Here is a 13,533-nt window from a genome sequence, read left to right on the forward strand (position 1 = left end):
ACAACTAGATAAAATGTGATATACATCTCATGTAAAGCAAATAGGGTGTACAGTCCTAGAAGCAAGTTTACCTTGAAGTTTCTAAAAAATGCAAGTGGTTTGTCAAGGTTTGTACCTGGAGTGTGAGTGGGAGAAGAGCAAAAGAGGAAAAAAGAGATATTACTTTGCCTACACAGGTCCATATAGTCAAAGCTATAGTTTTTCCAGTAGCCATGTATGGATGTGAGAGTTGGACCATAAAGAAAGCTGAGCGCCAAAGAACTGATGCCTTTGAACTGTGGTTTTGGAGAAGACTCTTGAGAGTCCCTTGGATGGCAAGAGTCCCTTGGATGGCAAGGAGATCCAACCAGTTCATCCTAAAGGAAATCAGTCCTGAATATTCATTGGAAGAACTGATGCTGAAGCTGAAACTCTAATACTTTGGCTACCTGATTCGAAGAACTGACTCATTTGCTGAGAAAGACTGAAGGCAGGAGGAGAGGGGGACAACAGAGGATGAGATGGTTGGATGGCATCGCTGACTCGATGGACATGAGTCTGAGCAAGCTCTGGGAGTTAATGATGGACAGGAAAGCCTAGAGTACTGCAATCCATGGGGTCACAAAGAGTCAGACACCACTGAGCATCTGAAGTGAACTGAACTGAAAAGAGGAAAAAGACACATGCAACTGCCAGATACTAAAGGAATTTCCCGGGGGGGAGGGGGAATCTGGATTTTTAATTAAAAAAAAAAAGAAAAAAACAAGTGGAATCACTGAAGAATTTTAGAGAAGAGGACCAGGAAGGGAGTGTAACAATCAGGTTCCAGATACAAGGGGATGCTGAGAGGAGGAGACCCTGAGAGACAGAATCAGTAGCGGGTTGACAAGTAATTAAGTGTGGGCATTGAAAGAAAAGATCATGTGATCTTTTAAACTGGATAACATTCACTGGAAGAACCGGTCAGGTAGGGTAAGAGGAAATGAAGGCCTAAAGACAACAGTAATAGTCATGCAGAGTGAGGTCACTCCAAAACAACTTTTGGAGGTCAACCCTGTGACATATTTCGCTAAAAATTTACTCCAACTCTTACAAAGTGGAAAAAAAAATACTGATCCCTGAGAAGGGACAGGGTCACAGAGGAAAAAAATAATGAAATAACAATGGGAAAAAAAAGATCGTGCTAAAAATAATCCACCATTAATATCAAGGCTTCAACAAGGGCTTCCCAGGTGGTGCTAGTGGTAAAGAACCTGCCTGCCAATGTAGGAGATGTTTAAGAGACACAGGTTCAATCCCTGAGCCTGAAAGATCCCCTGGAGGAGGAAACAGCAACCCACTCCAGTATTCATGCCTGGAGAATCCCATGGATGGAGGAGCCTGCCAGACTACAGTCCGTTGCAAAGAGGGGTTGCAAAGAGTCAGATACGACTGAAGCAACTTAGCACGCACACAGTATAAACATATTACATAATTACTATACTTCATTATTTCTCATCCAGAAAAGTACAATCTAAGAGGTGGGTGTCAAATCAAAGAATAAAAGATACATGAGGTTCATGTCATAGCCCATCAACTTGGAGGTATCCTAGATTCAGGTGAAGGGTGTTGCTTCTTGTTTTGTTTCTTTGATTCAGTTCAAAGATATCTAGAGAAAGACCTGATGGCTAAAGAGCCAAGAACAGATGTACTGGTTCCATTCACATCACTTATAGCTCTGAACCGTGGTTATATCACATTATGCATGTTTGTCACAGGTCAAGTGGGAAAGTGGCTAAAATGATTTGCACGAATCCACCCAAATCATTCATTATTGCTAGGAAATAAAAGCTACCTTCTAAGGGATAGCCCTGGGAACCATTAAACAGGTATAAACCATTCCACTATTTTTAATAGTTACTCAGTGTCTGAAGTACATGCCTGCTAAGGCATGCATCTGCTAAGGCAACCACAGGTGCAAAGTCCCTCAATCCCGATTAACCACGTTGGAGGTTTTCCTTATTCCCTCAAAGCTGACTTTAGAAAGTGAAACCAAGAAACCTTACAGAATTTTCATAATTTTTGTTAAAATAGGCCTTTTGTATATTTTATTGTTCTATTACATTTAAATTTGTAAGAACATACTTTCTTATAAGTATAATCATCAGAAATAGATCTAATTTTATAGAAAAGTTATATAAATCCATGCAAATATAGTTTATTTATTACCTTTCTTCAACAAATGATTAAAATTTTTCACAGAAATTTAGTATTTTATTAACTTAATAAAAAAGATACATGATAGAACATTTTAGAATCCCACAATAAAGATATTTAAATTTTTTTCTTTGTGACAAAATGTGGTCCTGAAAATTATATCAGAAATATCTATTTATAAATAAAATAATATAGATGAGAACTGTATGATCAGTTAGGCTAATGAATGAAATAGGATATAATCAAAGTTAGGGAAGTGAATAAAACAGGATTGCAAATAAAATATGAAAAAATATTTTAAAATATTGCTGAAAAGAACATATTCCACACAAATAAGTTGCCTAAAATATTTTATAATAAAGCTTGGACACAAATTTTATAAAATGGGATCACCCATGCAGCCATGAAATTAAAAGGCGCTTACTCCTTGGAAGGAAAGTTATGACCAACCTAGACAGCATATTAAAAAGCAGAGACATTACTTTGTCCACAAAGGTCCATCTAGTCAAGGATATGGTTTTTCCAGTGATCATGTATGGATGTGAGAGCTGGACTATAAAGAAAGCCAAGCGCAGAAGAATTGATGCTTTTGAACTGTGGTGTTGGAGAAGACTCTTGAGAGTCCCTTGGACTGCAAGGAGATCCAACCAGTCCATCCTAAAGGAGATCAGTCCTGGGTGTTCATTGGTAGGTCTGATGTTGAAGCTGAAACTCCAATACTTTGGCCACCTGATGCGAAGAGCTGAGTCATTTGACAAGACCCTGATGCTGGGAAGGATTGAGGGCAGGAGGAGAAGGGGACGACAGAGGATGAGATGGTTGGATGGCATCACCGACTCAATGGACATGGGTTTGGGTGGACTCCAGGAGTTGGTGATGGACAGGGAGGCCTGGCATGCTGCGGTTCATGGGGTTGCAGAGAGACAGAGCTGAACTGAACTGAACTGATATGCTCATAAGCTATATGAGAGGTATTTACAGTGTATCCAGTGAGTATGTGCTCAGTCGTTTCAGTCATGTCTGACTCTTCAAGATCCCATGGACTGTAGCCCGTCAGGCTCCTCTGTCCATGGGATTTCCCAGGCAAGAAAACTGGCATGGGTTGCCATTTCCTCCTCCAGGAGATTTTCCTTACCCAGGTATCAAATTTGCATCTCCTGCCTGTGTCTCTTGCACTGGCTGGGGGATTCTTTACCACCTCAGCCACTTGGTAAGGCCCCATGTATCCAGAGTGTATATATTTGATCTAATACTAAATGTTTGAAAATAATTAGGCTTTTCTTCTTAGAGATTAAAGTGTGCTTAAAGATGATTAAGTAGGACTTTTGCTCTTAAGATTTAAGGTTGATCTTTTGATGCTATTTCTTTCAAAGTTTTTCCAACACAGAGGCAAGAACTTTTATATTTATCAATAGAGACAAGAATCATTTCACTGGATTTGCTTGGCTATACCATGGTCCAACATTTTACCAATAAAGGTCCATCTAGTCAAAGCTATGGGTTTTCCAGTAGTCATGTATGGTTGTGAGAGTTGGACTATAAAGAAAACTGAGCGCGCTGAAGAATTGATGCTTCTGAACTGTGGTGTTGGAGAAGACTCTTGAGAGCCCCTTGGACTACAAGGAGATCCAACCAGTCCATCCTAAAGGAAATCAGTCCTGAATATTCATTGGAAGGACTGATGCTGAAGCTGAAACTTCAATACTTTGGCCACCTGATGTGAAGAACCGACTCTTTAGAAAAGACCCATATGCTGAGAAGACTGAAGGCAGGAGGGGAAAGGGATGACAAGAGGATGAGATGGTTGGATGACATCACCAGCTCAATGGATATGAGTTTGAATAAGCTCTGGGAGTTGGTGATGGACAGGGAGGCCTGGCGTGCTGCAGTCCATGGGGTTGCAAAGAGTTGGACACAACTGAGTGACTGAACTGAACTGAAACATGCAAATGGACTTTTTCCTTCTACATTTGAACCATTTCCTCCTACAAATGGACTCTGAGATCTCATTAGGACTTTCTGGTAGGGGAATGCAGGTGTTTAGGAATTACTTTTGGGCTTCCCTGGTGGCTCAAATGGTAAAGAATCTGCCTACAATGCAGAAGACCCAAGTTCAAACCTTGAATCTGGAAGACTGCCTGGAGAACGGAATGGCAACCCACTCCAATATGCTTGCTGGGAAAATCACATGGACAGAGAAGCCTGGCGGGCTACAGTCCCTGGGGTCGCAAAGAGTTGGACACAACTGAGCACCTTTCACTTCACTTAGAAAGGCTTTAGATTCCACAAGGACTATGAAAGAAAGCAATTAACTTTTGGAGGGATGGCACAAAATATGTGTGACCACCTAGCCAGTCAGATGAGTGAAGTCACTGTTGCTATTAAGGAGATGACAAACAGCCTTTATATTTTTGCTGGAAAACGTTTTGATTATCTTAGTTTTCTTTGTCTCTAACACTATCAAGAATGGTCTGATAGCAAGAAAAGGAGGGATTTACAAGAAGTGGCTTGCAGCTATGGAGGGGGGGAAGTTAGGGAAAGGAACTGTGTTTGTGTGTTTATGTTGCACATTCACAACACCTGCCTGCTCACTTAACAATGCTGAGTTCCTTCTGTGATCAGGTCTGGAGCTGCATGTCACATATAGCATCTCATTTAACTTTCTCTATACCTCTTAGAGGTAGCTTTCTTCCCCTCAGTCTAGCTGGTTCAAGTTTTCAATGTTAACAAACTCTGCAGACGATGAATCTGAAAAGCTTTAACATCCTTCGGCCCGTTCTCAGTTATGTATTTCTTCTTCTGAATTGTTTGGCAAACTCAATCCAAGTTTTTCTTTTCTTTTCTTTTTTTATTGTTTCCTGGCCCCTTCCATTTTAATTTTATTTATTTGTACTCCTTAAACCTCTCTTCTCCTCCAATATACAAATATAGTACAAAATATAAAATAAGAGTATAAAAATAAAATATAAAATACAAGTAGAATGCAAATAAAATACAAATAGAGTATCAAAGTAAACATTTATTTAACAAATCTTTAAGTTCTTACTACGTGCCAGGCACTGGCGTAGGCACATGAGCAAGGACACAGGGATGAATACGAGAGGGGAGGTTACTGTAGCTGGGGGCTACAATCTAGGAAGGGTTTCGGATCCACACTGCATTGGGCGTTCCCTCTGTGTCATCTGACCAACTGCCTTAGAATCTATCAGTGAGTCTGTGTTTTGCTCTGTTTCATAAAATAAGGAAGTACCTTCCAAACAAAATCTGAAGAAATCAAGGCCATCTAGACTCAAAGTTTCCCCTAAAAGAGGAAATCTAGCTTTATATCCAACAAATAACCTTATTTCATCTTTTTTAGTTGTCTTAGAGTATGGATAAGTTGTATTTGGCTCCTCCTCTCCTTTTTTTCCTGAAATTTAATAAATTCATAATCACACACACTCTAAGTGATCTAGAGGTTGGGCTCTGAAGTCCATGGATGGGAATCCTGTGTCATCTTAGCTAAATTTAGTTCCTTGATAGGTTGCAGTTTCCTCCTCTGTAAAATGAGGAGAAAGAAAGTACCCACTTCATAGGACTGTGTTGAATAATGTGTTAGCAAAGCGCCTGGGACTTAAGCACTGAATACATGTCAGGGTTAGAGTGGCACTCTGATGTGATTATGAAAGGATTATTGTAGGCTTCAGAAATGTCCTGACTGAACCCGCCAGTTTACTTCTACTAAGTTAGGGATTCCTTACTGAGGGCAGGCATGTAAAAAGAACAACTTTGGAGAAACAAAGAGATGGTAATAGGTTAGAAAGCTCCCCAAATGTCCCCAAGATGTCCAGGAGTGTTGGTGACTGAAACGGACAATGTAGTCAGGCATATATAGTCTATGTAAGGTCATTCCATCAGGCCCTTCTCCAAATCAGATGAGCAAGACCAAAAAGACCAGAAATTACCTCCATTTTGAGGAACTAGGTTATCACATCACATCAATACATTATTCCACTCTAATACAAGATATATTAGTATCTTGCTAATTATGGAATGATAAATCCTAAGATAAAAAATGCAGGTGTGGACCTTAGTCTAACTGACCTTTAAAGTATACTACCTTGTAACTAAAAAAACCTGTCCAGCAACTTAAGAAGACCCCCTGTACTTCGAAACATTCTCTTAAGCTTTTAGTTTTTCTTATTTACCAGAGATTAGTTTTTAGAAAATATATTAGTTCATTCAAGAACTATTCGTTGAACATCAGCTGTGTGTCAAGAGTACCTACTAGGCACAGTGCCCCTATGTGAATTATTTCTTTTTTCTCACTCAATTTTTGGCATACTGATGTCACAAGGGTAAATCTTCACTTAAAGTGGAAAATCCTCCCAATTCGGACAGTTTCATGATGAGACAAGTTACAGAATGCCTTGATGGGTGTTTCTGAAATTGGGATTTCTATATCCTCATCCATACTCAGTGATAATCTAGAGGATCATCAATGTCATAAATAAACATGGCATAATCTTGATATAGATATTTTATGGAGATCTGAGAAAAATATTTAACATAAACATAAATATATTATGGAGTAGTGATACTTATATGAAACTTTAATAAAATAGGAGATCGTAAAGAAATTTTAAGCTTGCATTGGTCATAGATGTGTCTCTAAGACTACTGGGGTATACATTCCAACTTCCCTGTACCAAAGAAAATAAACACTTTTGATAAGAATGTTTGAACTACACACTGCATTACAATGTGTTAGAAGTAAATCTGCTTGGTTGCTGAACTACATACTTATAAGGAATTAATACACATTGGCATGGTAATTCTAGGTGAGTTAACTGTGAAGATTACCAAGTTTTATCAAAGTATCATTAATAAAAATTACGGATTGAGGAAGAAGTTTCCTCACAGTCTATTTCTTCAGGAATAGTGGCCAGGATGATAGAAGAAAAGCCAAACTTTTTTCAACTACTTTGATCTATTACTGCTAAACAGCAATCTAGGGAAAATTCCACTTACCTCTCTAAGAAAAAACCAACTTCTCTATTTAGTCACTCACCCTTCATCACTTATCTCTGATATTACTAGGATAGCAAGTAAGCATCCCTTTTCCTCACCTTGTGACTGTCTCTATCCAATACTATGACTGAGCTCCTAATATCTGAACACTTAAAAAGATCTGCTCCTAATGCATTATTGGAAGAGTTCTCTTCCTAATGAATAATCACAACGTCACACAAATTACTCTAGCATGTTGAAATTAAGGAGGATAGCATGATCTTGATACAAAAATTCACATTTCTAATAGAAACAATGGTAATTACAAATCATTCTTTCCCCTGTCCCCCAGCTTTATTATGGGGTGGAACCGGCGTACAATTGACCCCAGAAAATGTATAAGTTTGAAATACACAACATGATGACCAATCATTCTTATTCAGAAATGTAAACACAAAAGTCCTAAATTTTAAGTTGAGCTAGCCAAATCGAACAAGAGCCAAGTTGAATTTATCTCATTGATACAAGGATGGTTAAAATGAGAAAATGTCTTAGTGTAAATCACCAAATTAAGTGAATAATGGTGAAAATCATACTACACTAGCTGGTACAGGAAACCATTCAATAAATTTCAACACCCACTTATGAATCAACCTGTTATCACATAGGAGTAAATAAAAATGGCCTCAGCCCGATTAAAAATATGTAATTTTCAAAGTTTAGCAAGCATCATTACTAATGGAAAAAATCCCGAAAAAATTTACTTTAGCCTCAGTAAACCAGTCAATTCTAAAGGAAATCAACCCTGAATATTCATTAGAAGGACTGATGCTGAAACTGAAGCTTCAATATTTTGGCCACCTGATGTGAAGGGCCAACTCACTGGAAAAGACCCTGATGCTGGGAAAGATGGAAGCCAAAAGGAGAAAGGGGCAGAAGAGGATGAAATGGTTAGATAGCATCACTGACTCAATGGACATGAATATGTGCAGCTCCACGAGATAGTGAAGGACAGAAGGGCCCGGCATGCTGCAGTCCATGGGGGTTGCAAAGAGTCAGACATGACTTAGCAACTGAACAACAGAAACAACAACATAGATAATACAAGGATGTCCCATCACTAATAGCTTTATAATGCATCTTTTAGCCAGATCAATAAGAATGAAAAATAAATACAAGGTATAAAGATTGAATAAATAGGACAAAACTATTAATATACACCCATAGGATTTTCTACATAAAAAATTTCAAATATTATATAAAGAAATTATCAAAAATTATTATAAAAATAATTTAGATGATTGCTGATAAAAGATAAATACGAAAAAGTAAATTATATTTCTATACTCTAGCACAACCAAAGTTAGAAAAGAAAAAATTTTAAATACGTAGTAATAATTTATGACAAATACAAACAAAATATAAAATACTCTGGAATAAACTTATGAAAACTGTAGAAGATCTTTTTGAAAAAATATTCTAAAACTTTATTGAGAGATATCAAAGAAGACAAAAAAAAGCATGGTTTCTAAAAATTATTCTACCTTAAATCTTCTATTGAGTACCTCCTTTAATTTCAGATTAAGTACCAGTTCCTCAGGTAGTTCTTATCTACAGATATGTACAGAATAGCATTTATGTACAATGTAGGTATTTTTTCACTACTCTTTCCATCTCAGTCCACTGTTCCTCTCCTTAACATTGATTAGGACAATCATTTTATGTATGTTTATGCACTTTCCTGTTACAATATAAGTTGTAACATGAGCCATGTGTCTATCTTTTGAGCATTCTATCCTTAGCACTCACTACTTAGAAATGTGATAAATATTTGTAGAATAAATTAATGATTTCAGAAAAGTGAAATATTAGTAACAAATCTAGTCTTGTTTCACCATTCCTTTCCAAGGACTGTTTCATTACACTGTGAAATACCTCAGAAACTTACAAGCTGCCTGTACCTTATCCTAAAGGTATGTATCACCAAAATTTCTGAGCAAAACAATACAACTTGAGGATAATAGCTATTCTTACTTAAGAGTATCTTCACTTTTTTCTTTTTAAATAGCTTCTCTATTATTGCCTTTTATGGGGAAAAAAAAAAACCATTCAATCTATTTATTCAAATGCTAAAAATTTCTCTTCATAATCAGAAAAGCTGAGGAATTATCATTTTGAAAGTCCTTGAAAATAATATACCTAAATAAAAAGATTTAGATTGCCACTCCATCAGAAGACAATAGAAAATTCTAAAATTCAGTTCTAATCTGACAGCTACCTCTTCTTAACAAGTATTAATTAAATTGCAGGGGAGGGAGAAGAGGGCTCTTAACAATAAAATTACATTATTTTCTGACTTGTGAGAGAGGTAAGATGTGTCTGAAAAATTAGATGCTTGATTACACAATGCTGCTCAAGCATACATGTGATTACTACACGTGTGTACCTTTTTTATATACTTCATAATACACACTTTTCTTAAAAAGTAGAAACCTCTCTTCCTGAAACTCACTGCCAATTTTATTATCCAAATGTAACTTGTTCAGTAAAACACAATGCATTCTCTTAAAATGACAAATTAAGTCATAAAACACCCACTAACGCAGTTGACACATCACCTTTCAAGTCAGTACCTCCAGCACCATTAACATCCTTCAAATAAGGAATAATCATGACACTGGAGGCAACAGAAAGCTGATTATTTAAACAGCCCCATTTTAGGAAGTATAGTGATCTCTTCTGCACAACAGAAGCACAGTAAAAACACACAAGACAGAAGAGGATTAATCTTTTTTCCTACTGCTTCCCTGAGCCCTATTAATATAAACCTTTAAAAAAGAAATGATATGGCTCCTGAAAAAAAAATTTTTAATCAAGTCTTTTAATTCTTTAGGTATAATTTCCTATATTTGTTTCGGAAGAACATAATTGAAGCCTAGAAAAATGATATGCCATACTATCATTAGGTTTCAATAAAGTTAATAATTGTTTCAAAGCCAAATCTAAACATGTATTTTATAGACCTTCACAGGTCATACAATTTTCTGCCATTAAATATTTTTATTCACTACCTAATCAAACAATATCTCACATATTATCTCATTCAATTCTCACTATACATCCATAATATGAATATTATTTCCCCATTTTACTAACAAGAAAAAGGAATGCTTATTGAAGTTTAAGTTACTTTTTTGTAACTTTCTCCCAGAGTTTCCAGGTTCCCTAATTTGTTATCCAACTCTACTATATTACAAAATTCCATAAGGGGTCCATAAATTTCAGGACATATATCAGACAGCTCATAGGCTACATGAAGGAACTTCCATTTATATTTAACTCTTTTTTATTGGGGGCTTCCAGGTGGCTCAGTGGTAAAGAATCTGCCTGCCAAAGCAGGAGACACAGGAGATGCAGGTTTGACCCCTGAGTCGGGAAGATCCCCTGAAGAAGGAAATGCGGATCCACTCCAGTATTCTTGCATGGGAAATCCCATGAACAGAGGAGCCAGTTGACAAAAAACATTACATTAGTTTCAAGTATTCAACAAAATTATTTGATATATGTACATATTGAGAAATGATTACCACAATATGGATGTCTAGCTAACATCCATCACCACACATATTTACCATATTTCTTTCTTGTGATGAGATCTATTGAACTTTTAAGATTTACTCTCTTAGCAATTCAAATATACAATAGAGTATTATTAATTATAGTCACCGCCCTACACATTACATCCCCATCACTTATTTGATAACTGGAAGTTTGTACCTTTTGACCACCTTCTATTTAACTCATGTAATGTTTTTAACTTACATGCATAGTTTATGATAAAGATAAAATATATAAGTATAGTAGTATAAGTAGAGATAATTAGTAAATTTAAAATATATACATATGGAGAGATGTGCTCAAAAATATTTAGGTGATAGATCAAAAAGTCTAGTGACAGAAATGTTATCTTTGCTGACGTAGTGTGTACATTAGACTTTTAATCAAGTGAATTCTTGAGGTTTTTTCAGACATTAATTTCTTTTCCATCTGAATCCCTATCAAAGATAAGAAACAAAGTTGACAAGAAATTAGCTAACTTGTTCAAGACTGAACAATTAATAATGAACTATCAAAACTGAATAGTCTCTGGTTCAGCAATTACATTTTTAGGTATTTATTCCACAGACCTACTGGCACATTCACAAATAATGCATGCACAAGGTATTCACTGAAGCGTTGCTTAGAGTAGCAAAAGGTTAAAAATAAATTTTCACCAGTAGGAATCAGATTAAATAAATTTTGGCACATGCATATATCAGAAGATCATGTAGCTATAAAAGACTAACAACTGGAATGATATAAGATGTGTTATATTAATAAAGCAAAGTACAGAAATCTTTATAGCATATTATTACATTCATTAAAAAGTAAAATCAGAATGCATATTTCTATTTGTTGCACATCCATAAAGTAACCTGGAAGGCTACAAAAGTAACAAACGGCAGCATGCATACAAGTGGGGAGTGGGAACTGGGGAGATAGAATATAAGACAGGAAGGAGACTTCATTAAATGTGTGTTCTAAAATTTATGAATATTGAACCATGTGAATTTATTACAAGCTTTCCAGGTGGCTCAGTGATAAAGAATCTGCCTGCCAAAGCAGGAGATGCAGATTCGATCCCTGGGTCAGGAAGATTCCCTGGAGTAGGAGATGGCAACCCACTCCAGTATTGCCTGGAAAATTCCATGGACAGAGTTGCAGGGTAGGCTATAGTCCATGAGGACGCAAAGAGATGGACATGACTGAGCACACACACACACACACACACACACACACACTATATTACATATTCAAATCAATCATTTTGGTGGGTTTTAAGCAACATGCTAATTGCTTATGTTAGAGATCAAGAAATACATTTTTGGAAACAATGAAATGTTGACATTCCTAATGTTCTACAAATGAGAACTGGTGGTTGGAGATAACATTTGAAGGACACATACAGGGACTAAAAATGAGACAGAGACACAGAGACTCAGCTCCTTCTTTCTGGTTGTTGAAATGTATAACCATATCACTTCTTCCACTGAAAAGAGAAAGTTAGATGACTCAAAGGGGTGTTGAAGATGCATGTGGAAGTGCAAAAGGTGATATTTCTACATTAATAAGTCATTTAATGTGTAAACTGAATTACACATTCATATATGTATGTGATCTTAAATGTGTATAAGTAAGTTAATCTAAACATCACAGCTAAAAATTTGACATTGGATGAAAGTCTTGTCTACTGGTGTGGAATCATCTTTGGGAAATTTCTGCCAAGGTAACCTTACATGTGGACTTCCCTGGTGGCTCAGAGGGTAAAGCATCTGCCTTCAATGCAGGAGACCTGGGTTCGATCCCTGGGTGGGGAAGATCCCCTAGAGAAGGAAATGGCAACCCACGCCAGTATTCTTGCCTGGAAAACCCCATGGATGGAAAAGCCTGGTGGGCTACAGTCCACGGAGTCACAAAGAAATGGACACACGAGTGACTTCACGCCATAACCTTATGTGTGCATTTCTACATGTGACAGTGATGACCATATGTGGTATACATGCATGCCCCTGTTATATCCTCATTAATGGAATATGAAGAATGTGCCCAGCATTTTCCTGGTGTGAGGGGATGTGAAAGGTCTTTTAATGCATTAGAGATTTGTTCTGAATGTATTTTTTTGTCCTTTCTCTTACTCATTTTAGATTAAAAGCTTCTCTGTCAAAGGGTTTCAGTAGCAACAGACCCTGCCTCCAGGAAGGACAGAACCTCTGCAAGTTTGCAGTTTATTTTGAAACTGCACCTGGGGATCCAAAACTCTTACCCTCCTGCCCAGCCACACTGCTACTAGAACCACTGACATACACTATGCCTCCTTAACTCATTTCATATTCTCTCTTTTTTTTTTTTTTTTACTGAGAGATAAGCAAGGCAGGTCAATTTACTCTAAATTTCATACCATTAAAACTGCCAGCTCACTATCACAGAACATCTCAAATCACCAATAATGTCCTGTGGCAGGCATGGCAACAAGACTTTACATTGAAAACTCTAAATGATCCATATTCGTCATCTGAAGCATGTGATAAGGATCTTTTCAGATGTTACCTCAGAGTATAGTTTCCAAGTTACTGGCACAATTTCTGGAGTCCTGCTTCAACAACTTCTACACCTGCAATATTGAGCCAGTAACTTTTCTCTGTACCTCAGTTTTCACATTTGTAAAATGAGGAAAGTTATACTATCTACCTCATTGCATTGTGTGAGACTTAAATAAGGCATCTAGAGTACTTAGAACCCTGCCCAGCAGATGGTAAGTGCTTAAAGAAT

The 13,533-nt window shown here is 36.9% G+C and overlaps 1 protein-coding gene across 1 annotated transcript in view; it reads right to left on the minus strand.

The window, feature by feature from the left end:
- Positions 1 to 13,533, minus strand: part of SNX7 (sorting nexin 7) — a 107,821-nt gene that overhangs the window by 27,027 nt on the left and 67,261 nt on the right. The window lies entirely within an intron of this gene.

Source organism: Dama dama, chromosome 20 (assembly GCF_033118175.1).
Source record: "Dama dama isolate Ldn47 chromosome 20, ASM3311817v1, whole genome shotgun sequence".
Classification (NCBI taxonomy): Eukaryota; Metazoa; Chordata; class Mammalia; order Artiodactyla; family Cervidae; genus Dama; species Dama dama.